This window comes from Mus caroli, chromosome 13 (genome assembly GCF_900094665.2).
Source record: "Mus caroli chromosome 13, CAROLI_EIJ_v1.1, whole genome shotgun sequence".
Lineage (NCBI taxonomy): Eukaryota > Metazoa > Chordata > Mammalia > Rodentia > Muridae > Mus > Mus caroli.
In genome coordinates this window covers 20,451,696-20,479,438 of record NC_034582.1, presented here as the reverse complement: position 1 = coordinate 20,479,438, position 27,743 = coordinate 20,451,696, and the positions used below count along the sequence as shown (strand labels likewise).

At 43.3% G+C, this 27,743-nt stretch overlaps 1 protein-coding gene across 8 annotated transcripts in view; it reads right to left on the bottom strand.

The window, feature by feature from the left end:
* Ripor2 (RHO family interacting cell polarization regulator 2) overlaps positions 1-27,743 on the bottom strand; it is a 224,789-nt gene that overhangs the window by 63,895 nt on the left and 133,151 nt on the right. The window lies entirely within an intron of this gene.

The following is a 27,743-nucleotide window of genomic DNA, read 5'->3' as shown; positions in this document are numbered from 1 at the left end:
TCCCTCCCTCCCTCCCTCCCTCCCTTCCTTCCTTCCTCTTCTCCCCTCCCTCTTCTTTCTTAGGCTCAACCAAGGTTTACTAAAGATGAGAACTTGTGTGATAGTTCAGTCCATTCAATGACAACAGCACTGCACAAATGAGCCACCATCAAAGTTTCAGATAGTCCAACCTGAAATTCAAAACATACTCAGGCCTGCAGATGGGGTTTTTTTTATGTGTAAGGCTGAAATTACGAGGTTTCTTTAAAGATGAACTTATTTAAACTCTTCCCCCTTTCTCTCCTTATCTTGAAAGGTATGGTTGTGTCACTGCATTGTCTGGGAAAATAAGAAAGGACAGAAGGAGAGCCCACAAAAGAAATGATAATCTGGGTTAGGTGAGAACACAAGAGAGGTAGGAGGCCCACGGAGGGCTCCCTTTTGATCTCTTCTTCAGTTCTCTGTTTGGCTTTGTGAACATTCCCTGTGACAGACCAAGATGCCGTGTCAAGTGCAACTTCAGCTGGACAGAAGCCCAAGGTTAGTCCCCCAAGGGACTGCCCTAGAACTGTGAGGTAACCCTACCCACTGTCAAGCAGACAGCCTCAAAGCATGCACCATTGTCTCAGTGGGTGATGTCATCCCAGGCAGGGGCTGAGCTCACAGGATAGGAGAGTGTCCACATTAAAACCTCAAAAGGCAGACACACACACACACACCAATTAGTGTGTTTGGGAATTGTCACCCACTGTTCTTTAAGGACCGTAGGAGAAAGAGAGAACAGCTAAGCCCTCAGAGGGCAGACTCCTCTCCACACTGTCACAGGAGTTTAAGTCTCTACACCCTTGGGAGAAATGTGCCTTATTCCCGGGCAAGGTGCTCACTTGCAAGGAGGTCAATCTGGGGACAGGTAGCAGTAGGCTGGCTTCTCCATGGGATGGGACAAAAACCTCATAGCTGCCAAAGACAGGAGAGATTCTCTCGAATTTTAAATATAATGGGCTAGAACTATGTAAAGTTTGGGTTTAAAAGAAACAAGCAAACCACACAATTTCATCGTACATAAATCCTAGTACAAAGGTGCCAGGCTCGTCCAAGTGTGAGCCCAACCTCTGTGCAGCAAGTTCTAGGCTAGCAGGGACTGCATGGTGAGACCCTGCCTACAATTCCAACTGCTAAGGCAGGAGAATTGCTATGAGTTCAAAGTCACCCTGGGTGGCTTAGTGAGTTCTAGGCAAGTCTGGGCTACATAGTGAGACTCCCTCTCAAAACACCCACACCAAGACAAAACAAAAATACATACATACATACATACATACATACATACATACATAATTTCTAGAAACTCTGAGACACTTAATTATTTTAAATAGTGTAATGGCTATTCCTGGTTGTCAACTTGACTATATCTGGAATGAACTACAATCCAGAATTGGAGGGCTCACCTGTGATCTAGATCTTTTTTTTTTTTTAAAGATTTATCTATTTATTTATTCATTCATTCAGTCATTCTATGTAAGTACACTGTGTCTGTCTTCAGACACTCCAGAAGAGGGAGTCAGATCTCCTTACAGATGATTGTGAGCCACCATATAGTGCTGGGATTTGAACTCAGGACCTTTGGAAGAGCAGTCGATGTTCTTACCCACTGAGCCATCTCATGAGCCCCATGATCTAGATCTTAAGGCGGGAAGACACCTGGATCTTGGCATGGAGATCTTGAGGCATAGTGGCCATGAAAAGCTTATGACCAGGCAAGGAGTACATGCCTTTAATCCCAGGAGACCGAGGCAAGGAGATCTCTGAGTTCAAGGTCAGCCTGCGACAAAACAAGTCCTAGATCCAGGTGTGGTGGCATATACCTTTCATTTGGGCCACACCTTCTGCTGGAGGCCTGCAGAAGGACATTGGAAGAAGAAAGATTTGCTTTTTTTCGCAACTTGCATTGACTTGCCAGCACATCTGTTGGACTCTACTTCTACAGAAGACCAGCTGAAACAACTAGCCTTGTGGGACTGAGCAACTACTAGATTCCTAGACTTCCCATTCACAGCTGACCATTGTTTGGGAGTTGACTACAGACTGTAAGTCGTCATAATAAAGTCTCTCAATACAGACAGACATTCCATACGTTCTGTGAACCCTAATACAAATAGCTTTAATGTTTGTTTGTTTGTTTGTTTGTTTGTTTGTCAGACGATGCAGAGAAATGAGGCGGTTCCTGGTTAACTCCATATCAGCCCCAAGGCTCACAAAAAAACCCAGTTCTTGAATCCCTCAACAAATTCTCACAATTGCTCTTGATGGCCCTTAGGTGTCTGTCTACATTTCAGTGAGAACATGGTCCTTGGGCTCACGGTGACAGTGCTGTGCAGCATGATGTCACCTACAAGCTTGCAAGAGTCGTCAGGAAGACCCCATGGCCTGTGTTCTGTCTTCACTTCATCGGGTTTTGTTTGTTTGTTTTCCTTTGGTACTAGGCACTGAACCCAGGGCCCCACACTCACGTCAGGGGCTCTACCCAGTGCTGTGTGCAGTAATTTGATAAACACTCATCTGAATACGTTTCAACTTGACAAATCTTTTACATTTTATGTTATTTTATGTCTTTTTGTCAGAAGAGAGAGCCAGATCCCCTGGAACTGGAGTTACAGATGGTTGTAAGCTGCCTTATGAATGCTGGGAATTGAACCCAGGCCCTCTGGAAGAGCAACCAGTGCTCTTAACAGCTGAGCTTCCTCTGTAGCCCCAAGTTGACAGTCTTATTGTGTCTCATCTGTAAATTGTTCAACAGGTCTAATGAAGCAGTCATTTGATTAAAAACAAACAAACACTAAAGCTACTTAAAAGTGTCCCAGAGCTTCTAGAAATTATAGTTATGTATGTATGTATGTATGCATGTATTTTCAGGTTTTTTAGTGTGAGTGTTTTGAGAGGGAGTCTCACTATGTAGCCCAGACTGGCCTAGAACTCACTAAGCCACCCAGGGTGACTTTGAACTCATAGCAATTCCCCTGCCTTAGCAATTGGAATTGTTGGCAGGGTCTCACCATGCAGTCCTGGCTGGTCTAGAACTTGCTGCACAGAGAAAGTTGGGCTCACACCTGGATGAACCTGGCACCATTGCTCCGTGTGCTAGGATTTAAGTATGATGAAACGGTATGTTTTACTTTTTTTCTTTTAAACCCAAAGATTTTTTTCTCTCTTATTCTTTGCATCAGTAGATTAAGCTGCAGTCGCCTGGCTTTAAGCCTCAGGCATTCTAGGATAATTAATACAGGCAATGACCTGTTTATATGAGTGTTCCAAATGTCCCTCAGGTGATTCTGATGTCTAGCAGAGTTGTGAAGACACTGCCTTAGAAGTTACAATTGCACAGTCAGTTGCACAAAGATAGGCTTGCAACAAAAAGAACAAGAGAGCAGGGGAAATCCACCCTGCTGGGCAAAATGTCAAACTTACATCAGTGTTACAATTAAACAAAACCAAAATGTGTTCTTGTATTTTATTCTTCATTTTATTTTTATTTTATATTCACTTACTTATTTTGAGGCCGGATATTGCTATATAACTCAGGCTGTCCTGTAACTCTCTCGGTGACCCAGACTTGGCCTCAGACTCCTGAATGCTGAGATCATTTAACACCATGCCTGGCTTGTTATTCAGTCTTAAGCCCCTGTCTGCAAAATCCTGGTGTCACATTAGGTGAATGAAATGGTACCTTACAAAAGTTGTGTCCCAAGACTGTGTAATCTGCTCATTTCTCCTCGCTTGTCATGGGGACAAAAGCATCTCGGAGCAGGTGCTTATGAAGGATTTTAGGATAGACATGCGTTGGAAGATGAAGTGTTACTCAGAATCTTTTTCCTAACTTCCCATGGGGGTTGTGTGACTGTTAGGGGTGTGGCTGGCGAGGGGTTAACTCTGACCCATCTCTCCTATCCCAGCAATGATCATCATCTGCCAGGAAAGACTTTGTGAGCTGGTTTAGGCTGAAATCTCTATCCTCCTATCCATTCCCTGACTGCCCCCACATGCACACACCCATGTGCACACACACATGCTCGCACATTCACATGGACACACACCAAATTCTTAAAGGAATGGAGTGGGTTGTGCAGGGTGGGGAGCAACTGACCAGGTTAGAGGGAACAAAACACTGTCCCTCAACCCCTGGAGTCAGGTCTCCAGACTCAGAATGGACAGTGACAAATCTTTTTGTTTGTTTGTTTTTGAGAGAGGGCCTCACACTTGCTATGAAGTAGAGGCTGACTTTGACTTCCTGGTCCTTCTCCAGCTACCTCTCCAGCAGCTCCAGGGTTACAGGTGGGTACCAGCATGCCCATCTAGGGGGACCATTCTTTGTTGCATTTCTTTCAGCTTCTACAGCCTTTAGTCCGTGGAAATGACCTTGCAATCTGCATCTTTGAGCATCTTTTTAAATCACTCTACTCCTACTCTGGATATTTGAATGTCACATCTGAATGTGAAATGTCCCCCATGGACAAATGGCCTTGAAACTTGGTCTCCAGCTGGTGGCACAGTTTTGGAACTTTCAGGAGATGGCACTTCACTGGAAGAAATGAAGAGCATCTTGGGATTTGATAGCTTGGCTCTCCGCTTCCTGGTAGGTTTGGCTTCCAGACCCCAGGTACATGTGACTGTCACTATGGCTCTACCCTGCCCTGATGAACTGTATTTCTTTGAACTACAAGCTAGGATAAACTTCTGTAAGTTGCTTTGTTGTCAGGTATTTGGTCAGTGGAAGAAGTGTGACCACCGACCTATCTACTTTTTAGGGTCCTCTGCCTTCAGATAGCTTGCTGCCCTCCTACAAAGCCTGCAAGTTTATTCAGTTTCTAAAGCTGCTCTCCACAGTACCCTCTCTACTACCCAACATAGTATAGGGTACTGAGCATTTAACTACCCACCTGGAGTAATTTGTATTTTGATAGCAGATAGTCCATTAGGCCAAATGTCTTAACTTAAAAAAAGTACTAACAGAATTGTGGGGCCACTGTTGGAAGGGACACTTGTCCTGTGGAAATGTAAAACATACTCATCGTTTCGTGTGGCTTGAGGGGGTACCTAAGAGCACAGAGAGGCACCTAAGAGGCGTGCATTCCAGGCTATGTTTGTCACACTGAGAAATAGTATCCATGGTAACTACTAGGCCTGGTGGAGTGCTTGCTTATCATTCACAAGACCCCGAGTTCAATGCTCAGCATCACACATGCACACAAATCACCACGGAAATGGCGAGTGCACTGTGGAGTAACCACCAAGGTAGAAAACTATGACAGTGAAGACAATGTCAGGCTGAGTGGTCCATGCAAGTCATCCCAGCACTGGGGAGGCTGGAGCAGGAGGAGAGAATTCAAGGCCTACCTTGGGTTCTATAGTAAGATCCTGTCTCAAACCCAGTAATAATAGTAAATAATAATACTAAGCTGTCATATAGTTCTCCTAAAGAAAGACTTCTAGGACATAGTAGGCACAGTATAATCCCAGGAATGGTGAAAACAAAACCATAGGACACTATGTCCATTGATGGAAAAGTTACGGAGGCATAGACAGTTGTCTATGGACAGGCAGGATTGCGTGGTAGTCGGCAACATTTTGGTATGTCTGCATTTTATTCTTACAGAGATTAATACATGTATTATTCATGGATGCAGAATTCCTTTTCTTGAGGTTTCCTGGGATTGCGGACCATTGGGGTTGAGAGTGAAGAGAGGACAGCTTATCTCAGAGATCATGTAAGATAGCTGTTGGGTGCCAACTTTATTTACTTATGCCATATAAAGAAGAAATGAGATTTCTCAGAAACAATGCAGTAGATTTCATAAATTTTGAATAGATTCAAGCAAGTCGCAATCCCCCTGATGTCCTTATTTTGAATTAGGTAACAATTTCCTGGCTTTCACTCAAAGACCAGCAGAGATTATACCAGATCTACATTTCTAAGCTTCATCAAAAGCATTTCCAGCAAGCAGAGCTCCTTTTATGCACACAAATCATCAGCAGATTAACAGATTCGCTTTTGGATGCTGTTATTCATCTTCAAGACTGCTGGGGTTTGCAAAAAGGCATCTTGGGGCTGGAGGGATGTCTCAGCTGTTCCGAACACTGGCCACTCTTCAAGAGGACCAGGGTTTAAGCTCCAGTAGCCACAATCATAACTCCAGTACCAGGGATTGGATTCCCTCTTCTAGCCCCTTTGAACATTGCATGTATATGGTACACATACATGTATGTCTGTGATGCATATACATACAGGCAGGCAAAACACTTATACACATAAAAATAATAAAAAAATGTTAAAGACTGGTCTTTCTGAGAACTACAGCTGAATCAATATTCATCCTTCTGCATTAAAACCCAGAGAAGGGTTTGTGTATGTGGAGAGATGGCTTAGCAGCAGCTAAGGGCAATTGATTTTCTTCCAAAGGACTTTAGTTTGGTTCCTAGCACCTGTACTTACACGGCTTACAACCATCTGTATCTCCAGCTCCAGGGTACCTGGTGTTTTCTTTTGGTATCAACACACACATACACACACACACACACACACACACACACACACACAGATCTTTTGAAATGAAAATAATAAGATTTTGCACATTCTCCTATATGACATAATTGGATTCCCTCTTCTGGCCCCTTTGAACATTGCATGTATGTTGTACACATACATGTATGTCTGTCTCCTAAATGACACAACTGGCCATTCCTCAACCTAGACATCATGTCAGAAGGAGACTCATCAGTCGGGTTTGGGACAAGAGCACTAGGCCAGAAGGTGGAGGAGAAGTTGAGGTAGATGAAAAGAGATGAAAGTGACTGGATGATTTCCCCTCACCCCACACAGTCTCACATTGTGACTGGTCCAGAAAGGACAGGGAAGAAAACCAATGAAAGTTAGGGCTACGTGGAGAACTTAGAAATAACCTGATGTCAAAGAGCCAGTTATGGGAAACTCTGTTGGAAGGCTGCCTGCTTGGAGACTGACTATGAAGAATGCCTGTCAAAGTTGCCTATACAGTGTAGCCCCAGCAGTAGCTCACTAAAGCCACCAGAAGTGATGGGAAAATGAATGGGATTCCAGTCTGGATGACAGGTCTACTTTTATTGTGCTTTTATTAGCCGGCATTCCACATACGGTGGTTAGGTTAGCTTGTGTTTACATATTTCTCTCTTCAAATATCAACAGCTCCTTGAGGACTAGCAGGGTCAGGTATGACAAGGGGCAGATCTCCAACAGACTCGCTCACACTTCCCAGGCCTGGATCTACACCCCGAGGAGGAGCACAAAGCAGAAGTGCTTAAAGGCTTTGCTGAACGAGAGCAAGCAGCAAACCAACCAGCCAGCCAGAAGGAAGGCCTTGTTGATGCCACAACACTCAATGAGATTCAGGAAGGAAAAACAGGAATAGTTAGGTTTTTTGCTTTTTTTTTTTTAAAGTTTCAGAGGCATCAAAACTGTCTCCAACATCAGGAAAATGCAGAAAGGCAGAAAAGGGGCGGGGAAGGGAAAGAGAAGGAGAACCATGCTCTTCACACACCCACAGGGCCACAGTGGAATTTCTTTACTTTTCCACTTTCCCCTTCCCTGCAAGCATGCCTGTGGTGCAGACTGCATGCTAACTTCTGCACTCTGCTTTCCTCAACAAGCATTTTTTTTTTAAGTTCTTTGGGGTCTGAGTTTCATAATTAACGTTTGTCTTATACCATCTTAAAAGGCTAACCCCTATATTCCATACTCTCCTTTGTCAATAATGGGAAAGCCTCCTAGACTGTATTGCATATGTTTCTACTTCTGACTTTAAGATGGAGAGGATTTGGCCAAAGGCAAAGGTGATCCTTGCAAGGATAATTGGTGGGGTCAGGGGTGGGGTGAGGTTCCATGGAAATTAGGAGTGCATCACATGTGTACATGCCTCAGCTGTAAGAACATCACGTAAGCACATCATGGAATCTGAGAAGTGGCAGGTGATGAACCCGATCACCTTGACCCTCGTGGGGTTGTCCTTCTCTTCTGTAAAAAAATTCTCCAAGGACCATAAACAGGCTATCACGAAACATTTGCAATGAGAGAAAATGGACATTTATGATGTCCAAGTGAGATGAGGAAGGACAGCTCTGCTCCCGCTATCAAAGCATTGATTGCTCAGGGGCAAAGGACCAATCAGAAACTAATCCTTCAAAGTTCTGAAGCTACAGGAGTTCCACAAATCAGACTGAAACCAGCCCTTGGAGAGAACACAGCCGACAAGCCAACAACACTAAACAATTCCATGGTCAGTTCAACTGATTTCTGGAGGTCAGGGCTAGAAACACTCAGCGAAGTCCAGAGAACTTCTAGGGTATGGTAGAAGCTAGAATTCTATTGTGATAGGTTGGTGTATGGCTGATCATGGAGCTCTTGCCTAGAATGTGCAAAGCCTCAGGTTCCACACCCTACAGTGTAGGGAAATGTAAAGGAAGATAAATACAGGTAATTAAATAGATTAATAACAACTTTAAAATATGGGATTATAGATATTTATTAAGACTCACACTGGAAACACAAAATGAGTGAATGTCATGGCAGAGGAACTGGAGCTCAATAAAGCTGATTTAAAGATCATCGGTTTCCAGAAAAAAAAAATCATTATTCCTTCTACAAGAGAAAGACCCAAGAAATCAAGATAAGGGAAGAAAACCCTTGGGTGAGATGGCTGGATGCCCCCCTCTGAGTACAGAATAACCCTAGTAAATTGATCCTTGTAGTAAGGCCAAGTCCCAGGCAGCACTGGGCCCACTGATCTCTGAGTCATTTCTCCATGCCTGACAGGTCCCTCCTTCCCTAACAGTGTGCCCTTCTGTTTATGTTCCTCCACATCTTGGTCAAGAGCAGAAGTATAATTCAGTTGTCTCAATGAGCATGTGAGCCCAATGTAAATAGCCTGCTATGCTAAATGATTATGTGAAATGAATCCTAAAAATAGGTATCTGCTTATTATACATCTACAAGGCACCTATTACAGAGTTGACTAATCTTTTAGAAAAAGGAGATGTATTTAAGTCCTTGCCTACATTTTTAGATTTATTTTATTTTTATTATGTGTTTGGGTGTTTTGCCTAAATGTGGGTCTGTGCATATGCCTGTGGAGGACAGAAGGGGGCTTTGAATCCCCTGTAATTGGAATTACAGATGGTTGTGAGCTGCTTGTGGCTTCTGGGAGACCTTGGGTCATCTGGAAGAGCAACCATCTCTCCAGCTCCCATTGCCTACTTCTTTAAAGTATTGATGCTCTAAAGTAAACCAAGGCAGTGTTGATAATTGTTTCTCAAATGTCAACATTGTCAAGCAGATAACCAACTCCAACTAAGATAAGTGATACAAATGGATGGAAAAAAATCTATAAATGACTTCCTATAATCTCACTCCTTAGCAAGCAGATGGAGGGACCAAGGTAGGTCCCATAGGCCTCTTAAGCAAGTGTAACGAGCAGCTATGGAGTCTGTCTTTGTGAAACAGAGAAAGCAATTCTTCATTTCATTATTTATTTTTCTCATTCATTCATTCATTCATTCATTCATCAATATATCCATTCGTGTGTGTGCGTGTGCACTCCTATGTATGTACTTTCCATGGTACATGTATGAGAAAGTCTTAGGCCAACTTGTAAGAGTAGACTCTCTCCTACCATGTGGGCCCTGGGAATCTAACTCAAGTCATTAGGCTTTGTAGCAAGTATCCATCTGATCCATCTTGTTAGCCAGTAGTCTCCATTTTAATGCAAGCATTTCAACTGAGACTGAAACTTCCTTCAATCTTGAAGTCAATCTCAAGACTGCTTGGCTCTTTTCCCCACACAGAGGGGAAGGCTTTCGTTTAGAAATACAGAGAAAGGTGGAGAGATAACACAGTTGGTAAAGTGCTTGAGGTACATACTTGGCTTGAGGTACTTGGTATATACTTTAATAATCAAAGTGCTGAGGAAACAGAGGCAGGTGAATTCTTGGGGCTCACTCTCCAGTCAGCCCAGCTGAACTGGTAAGCCATTTTCTGACTATTGTCCCAGTCAGTTATAACCATGATGGTGGCATCATGGCCATCTTTGAATCCTATCATTCTTTGGTATGTAAGAAGGGGCTTTTCCTACTACTGCTTATAATCATTAATCAGTTTATTGTTAATATGAACTCATGGATCTTTGTTTTCAGTGGGCTATAATCTACTATTATCATCTTAAGAAAGAAGCAACTGTTTTTTGTTTGTTTGCTTGCTTGTTTTTCTATTAATTTTTTTTTTTTTTTTGAGACAGTGTCTCAGTGTGTACCCTGGGCTGGTCCTGAATCTACAGTCCTGTTTCAGATTCCAAATGCAGGAATTAAAAGCATGTGCCGTCATGCCTGGCTCAGCTGTTTCTGGAAGCATTTTCTGGGTAGCCCAGCCATAACTTAGCCTCTTTAGGGATTCCCTTCATCATTATTTTTCCAAATGTCTTATGTCTTTAACCAAGCCCCATCTTTTTTGAGGTTTACCAGCGGTCTTTTAAGGCTTCTAAGATAGTCAGTACAGGGCAAGACCCAAGAAATAAATCAGAAATCCACAGACAAACAAAAGCTTGGCTTTGGGGCCAGGTTGAAGCATTCCACCCAGTTTACTTCTGTAAGCCCTACTCTTTCTTGTCCTAAGTTATCAAGGTTGCTTCAAGGAGAAAAGCATAGCCTAGTGTGGGGCAATGATGTTCTTTCCCATTACCTAGAATTGCAGTTTGAAGACACACTTGAGTTTCATCAATCAAATGGAGCATGTGAATTATAAGCCTTAATCATTTGATAGCTGAGAAAACACACAGTGAGGAAGTACTGTGCTGCCCCCAGTCTCTCTCCTAAGTCCCCTCCCCAAAGGTGACAGCACAGTACAGTATGTGGATGCTATTTTAAGTGTCTGCCTGAGTCATGTGAAGAGTAAAGAAGAAATGTTAACAGCTCATCTATTCATCGGGCTAGTCAATTGTACGAACTTCTAGATAATTGGCCGTGCTTCAGCCCTGGGGAAAATGACAATTCTGCTCCTTCTTCCGTTCTGGTGGATTAAATAAATGCAGGGAGTAGCAGCTGGCCTCAGGATAATTAGACGAGAAATGATTCAGGACACAAAACCCACTTAAATCTCTAGAGGGGTTGGGTTGATTTTGACTAATGTTGGCATTACTCATTTTAAAATGCAAAGCCTAGAACACTCACAGGACTTCAGAGCACACACTACACATCAAAGTGGGTTAGAAGGCAAGAGCGTTTTGCGCTTAAAGGAGGCTCAGGCTGTTTGTAATAATAAGTAATTTTGCCCCCCCCTCCTCCCTCCACCTTTTTTTTTTTTTAACTGTGAGTTTCAAAAGGGGAATGTGTCTTGGGAACATGGTTTTGGAGACAGCTTGGCTGATCCTGCTGAGAGAAAAACACACCCACCATGCCCCCTCCCCTTTTTGATCATCAGATTGAAAAAACATCACTGTGGTGTAGAAGAAAGTGAGCTCCTCCCAGAGACTCTGAATTCAGACTGATCATCCCTAGGGCCTGGCCACTCCCCTAGTCGTGGTTTCTTTATAACAACCTCAAAATGATACTGACAGGTTCTCTTCCATCCTATTTGGCTTTTCTAAAATTGTCACTTTTTTTTTTTTAAACGAATGCCTGTGTTTTATTGTTCTCAACAGAACTGAGCTCCATCTTTGAGTCATTAGGTAGAAACAGCTGTTGGGTTCTGGGAGACCATGCCCAGCAGTGTGCTAGGGATTGCTTTTGCATACTGTAGGCTTGACAAACACCGGCATTCTTTAATAGGACAAGAGTCAGGTAGAAAATGAGTCTGGGTTCTTATACATAAAGCTATATGCTGCATTCATGTTAGAGAATGGATAGGTTATTAAAATCTTCTTAGAGTAGGTGTATAAAATCAAACTGATAGATTTTTTTTGCAGGACCCACTAATTTTTCTGTGGCCATATTTTTTTTTCATATGTTATGTTATATATTTATTCTTAGAGAATTTTACATATGTATACAAATGTATTACGATTGTACATACCTCCTCTCCCCAAATGCACCAGCCACCCTACAACAGGTCCCCCTTGCAACCTCATTATTGTCCTTTTTTTTCTGGAGATTTATTGTATGATTTATGTGTGTGAATGTATATTCACACATTTGTAGGTGCCCATAAAAGTCTGCAGAGGACATCGGGTCCCTTGGAGTCAGTGTTACAAGGCATCTGTGAGGTACTGAGTTGACAGAGGATGGACCGGGGCATCTGTGATGTAAACACAGTCACAACTGTGGGCATGGTAATAAGAACTGATAATGCCTACGTCTCAGCTAGGCTGTAACAGTACTCGAAAGCCATTCCTTTCAAACTGAGGTTAACCCATCATTTTACTCTTGTTGTTATGACAACACTTCAAAAGCAGCATTTTAATGCCAACAAACTGCTTAATTGCAGAAAAACCTGGCTTCAGAATTAGTCTTTTTTTTTTTTCTCTTGGAGACAGGGTCTCACTATGTAGTTCACCATGGAACTCATTATGTAGGCCAGGTTGGCCTTGAACTCACAGAGATCTACTGATCTGCCTTCTGAGAGCTGGGATTAAAGGTATGTGCATCTATGCCCAACTAGTTAGTCTGAGGCAGGAGTGTGGTGTGTATGTCCCATCATATGCCAGCAGGTTCAAAGTGGCTTTCCAGAGGCTCATACGCATGCTCTCTTTGTGGTAATTTTAGCACATTAATCTGCTATAATTGGGGTGGTTTCTGCTGGTCCTTGCTGCTGCATACCAAGAAGTGGCCGGGTGCAGAACATCTGCACAGTTATTCTTGGCTGCCAAAGCCAAATTGTTTATCATCGAAATGCAGAACAGCTATGTGCCCGAGCACGGATGACCCACAGCAGAATAATGTGCCTTCCCACTGGACAGTGAGGTTTCCAATGATTTCTTAGTATCCTATACCTTGTTCAAAGGATATGAAGCTGTAAAACAGTAACAAGGCAGAAACCCATCTCTTTCTTAAGCTTTGAGAACAGTGCAGTGTAAAGAAGGAACCCAGCACTGGATTTAACGACACAGGGAAAATCCCCAGCACCAGAGACAAAAGAAGATACGAGAGCATAACTAGTGCACACGTGGAAGCCATATTTCTTGCACGTTGAGCTCAGAAGGCCTTGTCACATTGTGTTTTGTGAGCCTATGGAACTCCTAGTCAGTTATATCAGGCTGACACCTGGGCAAGCATAAGCTGCTTTCTTCCCTGCTTCTCATACACACACACACACACACACACACACACACACACACACACACACACACACAGAGAGACACACACACACACACACACACACACACACACACACACACACAGAGAGAGAGGAGAGAGAGAGAGAGAGACAGAGACAGAGACAGAGACAGACAGAGAGACAGAGGAGGCAGAGTGGTTTGGAACATGCTGTGATCCTCCTGTCTCAGACTCTCAAGCACTGGGATGCCTGCCTTGCCCGGTTGTTGTCTTCAGCCAATTTACCTAGATGGGAGCCACATCTATTTTTATGGAGTAAGAAATTGAGGATGGCTTTTCCTAAGTGTTCTGGAAGCCCTGGTGTGTAGCTTGGCTACCTCCCTGTCACTGTCTTCAGGTGCTGGTCTCTCCTACACCCATGCCACCATCAAGGCATGCTCTCAGCCCTCTGGACCACATCAGGCCATGTGAAGGACTGCTTTTGCTGTTTGGGAACTCAGCCCTCACTCTGCAATGCTTGTCCCTTCTTCTCATCATGACAAGCTAATGAGGAGTCATTTCTGAGATGCTTGAGCATTTAATATAGTTTAGATATTAAACAATAGGCGGGAAAGTTTACTTATTTCATTGGTATGAAATGACATTGGAATTATCCAAGAAAAAAACAACCATAGTTTCAAAATGCACACTGAAGTGTGTACCAGGGAAATGACATGAGGTCTGGTTTGGCTTCTGCAGTTACGAAAACTAAAATGATCTATCAAGTAAATATAGAAAATCTTGGACAATTTTTACAACTGGATGATGGATATTTAGGGATTTGCCTTATGCATCCTATGTATATGCATGTTTGAATAATTAATTTTATTTATTTAATCATTTGCATTCTCCAATGTGTGTGTGTGTGGGGGGGGGCAGAGGTCTGACTTGGTGTCACTTCTCAGGAACCCCCCACCTAAGCTATGTCTCCTCTACAAAACCTTTACAGTCCTTATGAGCTCATCAGGGCACAGTGAACCCTGCGGGGGACCAAAGATAATAGTAACACATGAAAACCTGCACCCCCAGATGTGAAGCAGGTGAAGATGAGTCCACAGAGAGGAGGAATTTGTCTATTTTCTCTAGGAGAGGAAGGAGAATTGGTTTGGCCTTTTAAATTGATGGATCAACCCTATACAACTTCAAAGAAAACAAGAAGCCACACGGGTGGTAAAATTAGCTGGCTTTAATGATTTCCATATCCATGTAACTTTCCACTCCACGTGGGTGGACATCTGTATAAACATAGAAAGCCCAAGCTTGGGACCATGGCTCTTGGACTTGGAAGAGACCAACAGAAGAATGGGAGCGGCCTTTAGGGAGCCCCTGACTCTGTTCTGGCCCTCCAGAAGCATGTGGGAGCTTTCTAGGACTTTAGTCACGGCTAAGAGAACACAGAAGTCTCATGTTGACAGAACTTGCAGAAACACACATGTTTTGAGCAGGCTGGCAATATTAGGCTAGATAACATCAGCCCTGCAAAAATGAAATGATGTTTCTGTGTAGGGAACTCATTGATACTACCTGACAGAGGCATTCTCCACTGTATTGAATTTGTAAAACACCTGGAACCAAATACTTTTAGGAGCAGATAGCCCAGCAGGTATCAAAATCAACAGAAAGATGGATTCTGTCTTGGTGGCTACAAGGCTGCTCATATCTCACATATCAGGAAAGGGTCTCATCAGTGAGCCTAGTTCTTCACCATAGCTCATGAGTATAGACTGCATGTTCCCAAGTACTTAGGCATCATAGCAGCATGTGAATTGGGAGTGTCAGTTATTAGCATTCCTTTACACATATGAAAACTGGTCTTCAGGCAACTGTTCTAATAAGATGGATGGCAAAACTAAAACCAGAATAAGCCCATCCTGCCACCCTTCATGTCCACTGTCCCTTAGCTGAGATGTACAAATCCTACTACAGATTTCATGGTTTCGTTGTTTCTTCTCTCCCGCATCCCTGACCCAGAAAGGGTCTTCTGTAGTCCAAGCTGGCTTTGAATTTCCTACATAACCAAAGATGACCTTGACCTCCTGACCTTCCTGTCTCCACCTCTGGAGAGCTGGGATTACAGGTGTGTGCCACCATGCTGAGTTTTATTTTCCTGATCCTTAAGGAGACTCTCTGCCAACCTGAACCATAGGGCTGTCAGCCTATAAACTTCATCAGTCTCTACTAAGCCATTGCTTTGATGGTTGGAGAAGACTAGGCGGGTCTCATACGGCTCCCATAGACTTTACTCTTTTATTCTTCAACCATTCCCCACCATGAGGTTGCCTATTAGGTATGGATGGCCCCGGTATGGTGATGACAACATTGTAGATTCAGCAAAAATGATCAGGCAGTCTCTACTGCTCAAGGGGCAATGCCCTGCATCTTATCTCTTGTGTTAAATCCAGAAAGTCAGATGCATTCTTAGGAACTGAATTACTGGATTTTCCTGCACTAAAATAAGGCCCCTATATCTTAGCCACTGTCCCTTGATGTCACCAGCAAACACAAGAGCCAAAAGAGCATTCTTCAGACTGCCTGCAATTAGGATTTCCTGGGGAGATTCTTTTTTAAAATGTTGTAGTTTAAGACTCATTCCCTGATTGTCCAACTTAGGTGATCTGGACTGGGACTCCGGCATAAGATTTGAAAAACCTCTTCCTAGGGCTTAGGTTTTCTTCATGCACACAGGCTACAGTAAGCAGAGTCACATTTGACCTCTGGGTGCTTAATAGTGACTGGTCATCTGATTCCAACTTCACTCAAGATGCTTAACAAGTGTTTATTTGCAAGTCTTTACTAGGATTCTAGCAATTTCTGAAATGGCGCTAAGAATACTTCTGCCCTTCCGTATTATGTAAGTATTTAAAGTTGCATTCTCAGCACTAATGATTATAAAATCAGAATTTTGGTCAGCTCAGAATCACTGAAGACTCTCTGTTTTACAGAATCAAATATTCTGCCAATGTTAAACTCCTTCTGCGAATAAATAAACTTAGCCAGTTTCTGTGCATGCAAGTTTTTCACCAAGAAATGGCAAAAATTACATGCATATGAAGGAACTTTTTTTTTCAAGATTTATTGTCTTAGTATTTTTAATTATATATCCTTGTATGTGTCATGGATGTGGTATATACACACAAGGCATGTGCCCTTAGAGGCCAGTGTTGGATCTGCTGGAGCTGGAGTTACAGGTGGTTGTGAGCAGCCAGATGTGGGTGCCAAGAAGTAAGGGCCTTTGCAAGAACACTTTGTGCTCTTAACCACTGAGTTACTTCTCCAGCCCTTAAAGGAGTTGTTTTAAAATTAATTTCTTTATGACTTGTTATCAGCGAATGTCTGATCTCTATTCTTATTTTGTATATCTAGATGCTTGAGAATGCATAAATCTTCCTCTGGCAAAGAGGGACTGTGGGTGGGGAAGCTTTCAGAGTCCCTGTTCCCAGGCGCCATTTGTCAGGTCTTCAGTGAACCACACTCAGGCACATTCATCTTGCATGCTTCTGAAAGCTCAACCCAGACTTTGGAATCAGAAGTACTGAGGGCATTGAAATGTAGGCCTTGATGACAGTCAAATGGGAGGAGTAGAATTCAGAATGTGAACCAGGCAACTTTCTTTAAAAAAAAAAAAAAATGACACACATTCGAGTAAGAATGTATTTTGATCCCTAGGAGGGACAGGATTTTTCTCTGTACCAAAAATACATTGTTTGGCAGGCTGGGCCTATTGTTTTCGAGAGTCAGCAGTGCGGGTGTTCCAGCTTAGAGAGCAGATGCCCTCCAACTGTTCAGACTTGGGTATTTGGGGCCAAGAGAGAAGAGGCCACCACTTGAACAGGTGGCTGGACGCAGCCAGTCACTTCAACCCCCCCCCCCCACTTCTGCCATTCTCCAGAGTAGCTCTGGAGGAGGGGTGTCGGAGAGGGGATTACAGGGTGACACAATTAATATTCACAGCAGGAAAGGGCAAGTATCTACCCACTTCACTTTCCTTAGCACTTCCAGAGTCAGCACAAAGCACTGAAGCAAAGTGTTAGTCTGAGAGTGTGCAAAGGCAGCTTGGCCTTCCACATGAGTCCAGTACCTCTCTCCAGACTAACCACAGCTCTCAGGAAGAGAGAGGCCTTGCCTTACACAGACTTAGAGACGGCCCCAGCCAATGTCCTTAATAGCAGGTCAAGAGAGGTAAGGAGCACAAACAAGGAAGTAGACGGCTCTGCAAGGTTAAGAACACACACATAGCATGTGAGGCATCACTTTGCAGTCACCCTATTGCTATGAGTCCTCTTTGGACAAGTGCCCCTTACTTGGCCTCCTCTTCTGTAAGATGTTGAGTGTAACATTTGCATCTTAATTTCTGAGGATTAAAAGGCATCAGGCCTGCCAAGTGGAAAGTTCCACCAAATAGATGCTCATATAAACTAAGGCCTGCTGTTCACATCCACACAGTCACCAAAGTCAAGGCTGCAGAGACAAAGGACCTTGCCTAGCAATGAAAATTGTGTGCTTTGACACTTCTCAGTTTTGCTAATCACTTTAGTCTTCTCAGAACATTAAAGTGTCAAATGACGAATTCTGGCCCAGTCATGAGACCATTGAGCAGCTGTGGCCCCACGTCCAGGTTGGGTTCTCTATGAAGGACTGTAGGGCTAGGGTCAACCATCTTTAACACCTCTTGCTAATATTTGCTGAAAACAAGATCTTATTATGGTGTATAATTTTGGCCTAGATTAAATTATATTGCTTTTCCCAGAAAGAAGCAATTGATAACCAAATATAGACATTTCTTTTTCTTTTCTTTTTTTTAAGTATTTCTTTCCCTTGCCATTTTTAGGCCTTGGGAAGAGCTTCAAGGAGAGATAAGGAAACAGGAGTGAAGATCAACGAGCACAGGGCTGTTGTCTTTGAGCCTTGTGTGGTGCTTTGGTTCCATTCATTTCCCTCATTAAGACACCTCTTCATAATTCCTCACTTTGAAAGGTTTGCCCTCCAAGGAACTAATATATATGTTATTAGATAAAATATATATTAACTAATATATATATCACATATATATATCCTATACCATAACATATATACAAGCTCTCTCATATTGAGAGAAGACTAAGGCTTAAATAAAGTTGACTTAAAAACTAGGGATACACACCTGCCATCACAATTGAGGCCAGCCCTGTCTGTATATATTCCTGGCCAGCTTATATACATACATGCATGTATATGTATACATATATGTGTACGTGTGTACATGTGTACATGTACACACACACACACAAAGGTATATGCATATATATATATACACACACACACATATACATTTCTGATCACAACAACTTAAGTAATAACTTGCTATGTTGCCTTTTTTGCCTGGCTGTAAGAAAGCTTAGAACAAAGTCTGCCACTGCTACCAATATGGCATGAATATGACAATATGGAATATGAATATGGCATGAATACGGCAAGACCTTTGCGCTGGTGATCAGAGCAGTCCCAGACAAGGGTTCTATACCAAGCTACCTCTGCAGCCTAGAGGGTTTTTGTTATTTATTCTAGCTGGCCAGGAACTTGTAAGACAGAGTGGGCTGGCTTCAAATTCACAGCCAACCCCCTTCTTCTACTAAGTGCTGTGATGACAGGTGTAACCCGATTTTTAAGTCAACTTTATCCAAGCCTTAGTCTCCCCTCGACACAGTGAGAGAGTTCCCAGAGGCTTTGTCAGCCTGACTCAAGTCATCAGGAAATGTCCATTGGTGTTCTTTTGTGGACCCATAATTCTTTCCAGCTGCTTGTTTGAGTTTCAGATTTTTGGAAGCCACTGCTTTGTGGAGGTTCTGGGACAACGTGGGAAGCAGTTACTGATGGAAACTGGAACTCTCCCATGAATCTTGATTAGGGAGACCATCATCAACCCCACCAAGTTATCCTCAGAAGAGAAATCACGCCTGGGCTGACATGGGGCTATGAAGACAACTTCTCTTTCACTGAGTTGGAAAATGGGAACTTCTGGAACAGATCAAATACACATTAAATTGGTGAATCACAGCTATTGTTCTAGAAATAATATTCAAATCTCATCAGTCTCAATCTGAGAACTCTATTTGTGATGCAAATCAAAGGGTATACACCCGAAAATACTTCTGCTTGCAAGCCAGTGCCATTATGCATATCATTTAGGTTGGTTACCACTTTAAATCTTTTCAGATAAAGACGCAGAAGGGTGAATTGCGCATGTATTAGCCAGATTTGACAGTATTCATTTTTCTTCAACTGCAGGTAATTATCCTGTATAATTCTCTGATGCATAAATTAAAGCCACATCAATTAGCAATGGTCTTGTTTTCCTACATTCAGTAATTAAGATGAGATTGATCAAGGGATATTTTATGTGTGGACATGGAGCTGATAAAAAAACCTCCTCATTGAAGCACTGATTCCTTTTGTTTTGTTTTTTTCTCTCCATTGCCCTCTCTTGCTCTGCGCTGGTTATTTGACAGCCAGTTCTACCAATATGGCATTGTTTGTCAGGATGTATACTGCCAACGATGCAACAGAGAAAGTGTCCATTTCACCCCAATGGGTGTACCTTGGCAGGCCCTTGGCTGGAATGATGATCCATTCCCCTAGATAATGTGAAAATGCCTCTCCCGTGGTTGCTATAGACTCTCGAAGAGCCCTGTTAATTGTCTCGCTATCAGCAGAAAACCTCAGCCCACATGGACGGTCTGAGATTTTACTTGCCAAGCCAAAAGACCCGGCAGCCACAACCCAGTTGAGTTATGTGGGAGAACTCTGGCTTTCTCAGCTTGCTGCTGACTGCTAGTTGCTGTGGGAACTGTAGCTCTGCTTTTGGAGTCTCTGTGTATTTATATTCATTGCCATCGCCTGGACTTGGATCCCACCTGGCCTAGATTTAAAGCTGGGCCTCCTGCATTTTAATGGTTTTGTGCCACAATTTTATCATCTATGAGATGGTGCAATTAATTCTTACAGGTTATCACAAAAACTTGGTGAGTTACACATATGTGCGGCATCAGAAATGCTTTTGAACAAGAGCTATATTATTATTGGTACTATAGATTAGTTTTTTAAATTTAGATTGGCTGTTTCAACAATGGAAGATTTATGTCAACATTCAACACGATATATATATTCACAAAGTTGTCACTCAAGATTTGTATTTATTGCTCCTTTTTCTCTTTTTTTCTTCTTGTGTCTTCCCCCTTTTCCCTCCCCATCTTTCTTTCTTTGGGATGGGGCATAGTGTATTTTAAGACAAGGTTTTGCTACATAGTCCAAGCTGAACGTCAGATCTGATGCAATCCTACCACCTCTGCAACTTGAATGGCTTTTTCCCCTTCTTCTTTTGTATCTAGGAACTTACATGGGTACTAGAGAGATGACACAGCAGTTGGAAGTGCACACTGCTCTTGCGGAAGAACAGAGGATCCCAGCACCACCTGGGGTGGCTCACAACAGCCTGTGCTGCCAGCTCCAGGGGCATCTTCCACCTCTCCAATGCTCATTAATGTACCCTCCAACACACACACATAACTTAATACATAAAATATTCTTTAAATGAAAATTTGCATTCATGGTTTAGTCTTACTTATTCTCTCCAGGTAGATCACTAGGGAGTGAGGTCAGTCAGTGTCCTGCAGGAGGGACTGTTGTCCCCCTTGCTCCATCTTTCACTTAGTCCCCAGTCTGACGACTATGTTCACACTTAGGGAAACAGCTTGATACTGCCCTTAAGTTCTTCTAGGACTATTTTCTTCCATTAGCAGGGAAGAGACATTTTTGCAGCAGAAAGCAAAAAAAGTAAGTAAGTAAATAAATAAATGAATAAATAAATAAGGAAACATCTGGAAAACATCTCGCCATGGAGAAACACACACCGAAGATCCCAAAAAAGAAAGTGACCCTCAAAGGAAAGAACACCACGTGTCATTGCTGTCCTATTTTAGGGCAAGGATCAAAATGACGTGATACAAGGGACAAACTTTCTTTTTTCCCTTGGAACGTCATGGGAGTCTGAATAGGAGCAGTTCCTGACACTTCTTCCATCTTTCATGGAACGGAAGTCCAGCATCCTTGCTCAGACCAGTAATCTCAGAACTTTGGAGGCTGAGGAAGGATGATTAATGTGGATTTGAGACCAGCTGGACTTCAGAGTAATATCTTATGCCAAGAGAAAGAGATGGGGGAATGGGGTGATGGTGGTAGGGTTCAGTTTCTTAGCCAAAATTAACTGGAGGAAGAGATGGGAGTCAGATCTGGGCTGGTTTCTACAATGGACCACTGACTTGTTATCTACCTCAGTAAAGACACTCGAGGACAACAAAACTTGCTCTTCACTGACTTCATTCTACATTTGTTAGAACCAAGTGGGTTACTTATTGTTAGGTGATCCATCATTCCATACATACAGTGGCCTGCAACAACCACAATGAGTCACAAACTTCAGACAGCTTTGGATCCATGTCTCCTACCAGTCAGAGGGCAGTAGGTGGTGAAACGTCAGGAACCAGTGTTGCCAACAGATGACAGTGACCCATTCTCTTTTCTCAAAGTCTCGGGTCTGTCTTTGTGGTCAGCTAGCTTGGGTTTCCTCACATCATAGTGGTCTCAGCTGAGACACTTACAATGCTGGATCCCAGCTTCAAGAGCTTTGCTCCAGCCGACAAGAGTGGAAGCTAAATAACCTCTCAGGGAGAAGTGTGGTGCCATTTGTAATGCCAACACTCAGGAAACTGGAATAAGAGGGCTGCCACAAATTTTAGGCCACTAGGCTACATTGTAAGCTCAAGGCCAGCCTGGGTTATATAGTAAGTAAGACACTCTGTCAAGAAGCAAACAAATAAAATTGCATTTTGTGACCTGGGCTTAGAAGATATATCCTTTAAAAAAAATTTATTTATTTAATGTTATATGAGCATTCTGCCACTGACACACCAGAAAAGGGCATCAGATCCAATTACAGATGTTTATGAGCCACCATGTGGTTGCTGGGAATTGAACTTATGACCTCTGGAAGAGCAGATAGTGCTCCTAACCACTGAGCCATCTCTCCAACCTGAAGATATATGCTTAAACTAGGCCTAACAGTATATTCCTGTTTTTCCATCTGGCGTGTGGCAGGATAATTGTGAGTTCAGAGCCCTGAACAAGTTCTAGGCTACCCTGGGATGCTCAGTGAAATATCACACAGCAACAATGATGATGATGACAATGGCGACGATGATAACAACAGTAACAACAACTGACACCCAAAGGCCGTATTCTCTATTGATCAGGAATGTTGCAATTTTGAAGGAACGGACACAGACCTTCATCTCTCCATCAGAGGGGGATCAGAGTCTCCCTTGTAGGAAGATCACATGGGAAAGGAGATAATGCTGAGGGCAACATTGCGCTGTGTGGCTCAGGGTAGAGCTGCAGTAAGTCAGCACTTGGCTCTAATAATGATGCTTTTTGTGCAATGTGCTCACTCTCTGGACAATAACTACTACCGAGCTGAAGTAGGCAGCTATTCGAAGCCTCCTTCCTCCCCTCTCCCTGTTGTATCTTCATGACATAGCAACATTTGTTAAACTATCTAAAAACTCAGGCATCCATTTCTGTTCTGCCAAATGCTACCACCCCTCACAGAAGGACCGTGAGGGTGTTGGACACATCCACCTGTGGTCCTTGAAAGCCTCACGACTTCCTGTGGCAGCTGCAGGGGTTATGCTCTCTTGGCATTCAATGTCACATTGACTACTGCCCCCAGCCTTTAGGGTGCTTCCCTGTATTGAAATACCATTTGCCAGAATCTCTACAGCTAGATCCGTCCCACCCCCAAGGAGGAGGAGCCTCCCCCAGACTCTCCTGAGCTCTAAAGGCAGCTGTGAGTGGGAGGGTGAAAGTGTTGCTTTTCTATGGCCGTTGTAATGAATGACCATAAAGCTAGTGGTATCAAACACCAGCATACACTTATGAGCTTATAGCTCTAGCAGACTGAGATCTGAAATAGGTCTTACTAGATTCAAATCTGGAAACTCGCAAGCCTATGTTTCCTTCTGGAGCCTATATAGGAAAACCTGTTTCCTAATCTCTTCTAGATTCCAACATTCCTTCTCCTGGGTCTCTGTCCCTCAATTTCAAAGGTGATAACTTTCTTTGGCTCTGCCGGTCCTTTTGGAGAGCCATTTGTTTCCTTTGCTTTTAAGGATGAAATGTACTAGACTCGGCCCAGGTGGTAGGTAATCTAGGATATTGCTAAATCCTTGACATAATCATATGGGCAAAGTCTCCTTTGTCATAAAGGAAATTGGAATTTTAGCTCTCAGAGATTTGGCATGGACTTCTTGAGAGGACGAGCCACCATACTAAGTATCTGGTTTTTCCTGCAGTAGCTTCCTGGTAGTTGTTTTGTTTCCTGGCCATGCCAATAGCTTCTCAGATCATCAGGCAGCTTCTGGATACCAAATCAGACAGTAGGGACATTCATAGTTCAATTACAAATGAGGTTTACGCTGTGTGTGCTTGCTTAGCCCTCTTCAGTGTAGCACATAATTTTGCAAGCCATCTTGACTTGTCCTTTCTGCTGATCAGATTCTCCACTCTACAACTGAAGCCTGGTGAATGCTGGATTCCCCTGAGTGCTGTCTGTCACCTGAGATCCACCTCTCTTTTTCTTTTCCAAGCCCCAGTTGTTCCCAAGAATGCAGCCTCACTAAGACAAGTTTAAGTTCCATTTCAGCCAATGAAGAACATGGGTCATATCCACAAGGCCAATGCTGCCTTCTGAACTAATAGTACTGGTGCCGTTCTGCCCTTCAAGGATCAGCCTTGAGCCTGTCGGTCAGCAGGGCCCCCAGGGTTGGAAGGGAAACAGTTAAGGTCAAGGTTATTCTTGAACTTGATGTGTTGCAAAGAGCAACGAAATTAAATGTCATGTGAGGAATAATCTCTTGGGAGTTGGTCTAGATCCAGGAATCTGTCCTGGACTGTGTATCGATCCCCAATGCTCTGTCTCCTTCTGCCCTTGCCCTCCCTGAAGGGTGAATGAAGCACTGCACAGACAAGCTGAAGAGAATGTACTCATTGTTTCTTAGATTCCTTTCAGAACAATCAGCTTGTGAAGGAAGAGAGCTCTTCCAGGGCTTCAAGGGAAAGCCAGTAACACTAAGCCCAAAAGGAAGCACAAACACAAGAAACTGTTAAAAGACACTGTTTGTGTATATGTAAGGTGCTTTGTAGTGTGGCCATGGCCAATCTTTCTCTGACGTGACTATCATTAGCAACAGCTTATTTCACTACTGTTCTTAGGTGACCTTCACAGGTGACCTTCCGGGCCAGGCTTGTCCTCTCTATGTCCTGATCTTCACTATCTTCTTTTAGGTTCCTGCTCTTAAATTCTGGTTCACAAGTTGTTGATCAGGAGTCGATGTCTTCTCTTGGCTAGGCACAAACCACAGGGGCCCCAGGAAGAAGGAAGAGGCTGTTTAGCCCCTCTGAGCCCTCAGGAGCCTGGGAGCCCACTAGTCTTTTCATCTGGTAGTTTCTCTTTCCCCTTCCACTCACCTCTCCTAAAAGGTGTAGCGCTCTCTGACCTACCTTAGCTCTTTGCCTGGGGTGATCATCCTCGTACTGTCCAAACCCCAAATGCTTCTGAGTGAAGGGGTGTGTTTGGTATCAACAATGATCTTACGACGGCATGTGTAAATGCAGGGCTGTGCTTTGAGTGTGGCTCCCATGTCTTCCAAGAGTTGCACAATGGAAGTATTGGAAAGGGGTGGAACTGATCCCCAGGTGAATTGGGAGCATACAGAGAGTATGGAAGGGGGTGTGGGATTCTAGTCTCTCCCTGTCCCTGGTTTAAGATGTCATTGTTTGCTTCATACTTGCTCATTTAATAGTTACCTGCTAGGAGGTGATGCAGTCAAGAGGTGGCTCTCACCAGGCCACTATCCAAACAGTGAGCTAGATACATAAGTGTCTCCTTACTTCCTAAGCACCCTGCATCAGGCATTTTGCTATTATGACAAAGAACTGACTAACACACAGGCTATGTAGTCATCCAGTTGCCTCTTCCTTCTTCTCTGCTGGATTGAACTTCCTGGAAGTTATAATTCATATTTTATGTTTTTACTATGAAGGAGAAATCCAACTCTGGCAAAAATCCCAAGAACTTGCTCAGGGGACACATGCGTAAGCAGGAGGAAAAGAAAAAGTAATATTACCCACATTACCTAACAATGGACATTAAAAATCCACGTCAGAATTAAAAGTGATTGGTAATCAATTTTTTATATGTATTTTAGAATAGTGTAAAATCTGTATGCCATTTTAAAATAATGAGATTAAACAATTCCCTTTGTTTAAGGCTTGCTTCTTGCTCTGGCTAGAAGCTCAAGTTGGTCTTACGGAAGACAACATAAAAATACTGCATCTCATTTTCTTTCACTATGAAAAAAAATTCCAATTTCTTTTTTCATTAGTGTAATGAACATAAAAACATTCAGTGTCTCCCCATCAGTATCTTATAAACAAAGAACAATAAAATAAGCTGGACTAGCTTCCTCTCTTCGAGGCAGTCTTTCCTCCTTCTAAGGAAACCCCTCGAGGACCCATGACTAACAAATCCTGACTAGATAGCCGCCACACTCAGAAAAACACCTATTATTTCCAGGGAATGTTTCCAATCTAAGTAAGTAAGGGATAAGCTTACTTGACCAAATCAACCAAACAGAGACCTGGACCGTTAGCCCAGAGAGGAAGCCTGTGGCTTCAGAGGGGAGGCGCTAAAGGAGGACCAAAAAACGTGGGTATTTCTGAATTAGCTCATGCAAGATATGGAATGGACTGTTCCATGGAGTGCCTGAGAAGGCTCCCATGCCTGTTACAGTGAGGTTTTCTCAGGAGGGATGCTGCCTGGAGAAACTGAATACAATATGACAGCTTAGAGGAATGAGGCTCACAGCGGGGCTCTGCTGGGACATAGAGGTACAGTTTCATAATCCTTGCCCCTTTCTGAACACATCTTCCCAACAGTCCCACTATGGGTTGTTTACATGAGGACTGATGGAAGACACCATTCCACACTGAGGTCTGCCTTTGTGGAGCCAATCACTTGCCTATCTGTAGCTCCTCCCCACACCCCCACCCAACTCCCTCGCCCCATTGTCTGATTTCAGTTGGTATTCTTTTCTGGTTGAATGGCCTCAAACACAAGCAGTGCACCCCCACCCCTCACCATCCAGGAGCTTCTCTTGGTAGATGAGGCTAGCCCTGGTAAAAGATCTGTTTGCAAGCATGAAGCTCCTGCTCAGAACCAGGCAAGGGAAGCCCAGATGGAAAGCCAAGTCTGCCATTGCCCGGGGATCACCCATTGTGCAGATTAAATGACTTTCACTTCCACTCCTACTTCCTCTCAAGGAAAGCAAGAGGCTGGTTTCAGACTTGTTGATTCTTTTCAGAATAAAAATAAAACTGCATTTTAATTTTTTCCAGCCCTTGAATGCACTGATGTTAGAATAAAGCACTTGTTTGTAAACTCTTTAACCCCGGAGGACCCTTGTAAGAAAGCTCTGATCATTAACTATGAAATCTGAAGGGGATATTGTCTACTCTCTATAGCTACCCTTCTCTGTTTGAGTCCTCTTAACAGAAGTGGGGTGTAATAAAATGAGCTCAAAACGTAACAAGAGGGACTGGGGAGATGGCTCATTCAGTAAAGTACTTGTCACACAAGCATGGGGACCTCAATTTGATGCCCAGTACCCACGTAAAAAGCTGGACATGGCAGTGCATACCTGTAATCTTGGGGCCAAGAAAGCAGGGACTGGGAAATCCCTAGAGCTCTTTTAATCTTGCTCTCTTAATCCCTAGAGCCACTTAATCTTGCTGAATTGATAAGCTCCAGGTTCAGTGAGACTGTCTTAAATAATAAGATGAGGACTGACAGAAGAAGACACCTGAACACACACACACACACACACACACACACACACACACACAGGAGCTCACAAGCGCGCATGCGCGCACCCCCCCCACACACACATACTCACACACACTCACACACACACACACACACATTCACACAGAATGGGGGAGGGGCAGGAAGGGAGGGAGGGACAAAGAATAACAGAAGTGGTTGGGTTCGTTTAGAAGAAGGCATGTGGTTGATAATGTAGCTGAGTCCTAGGGTCTATCCTGGTGGGGATAGTTTCTTGTTAGTGAAAGAAGATTTAGTCAGCACTCCTGTCATGACCCCATTCCAAAGCCTGGACACTTATATAGGTGTAGTTCCCCAGATCCAAACAATAGGCATAAAAACCTCCTCCTTGGGACATTCACTCCTGAAAGGGGACAAGTCCCTTCTCTGCTGGAAATAGCTCTATTTTGTAATCAACAAAAGGAAAGGAGTCAGAGAACCTGCATTTTGGTAATCAGGCTTCCAGGCAAGTCCT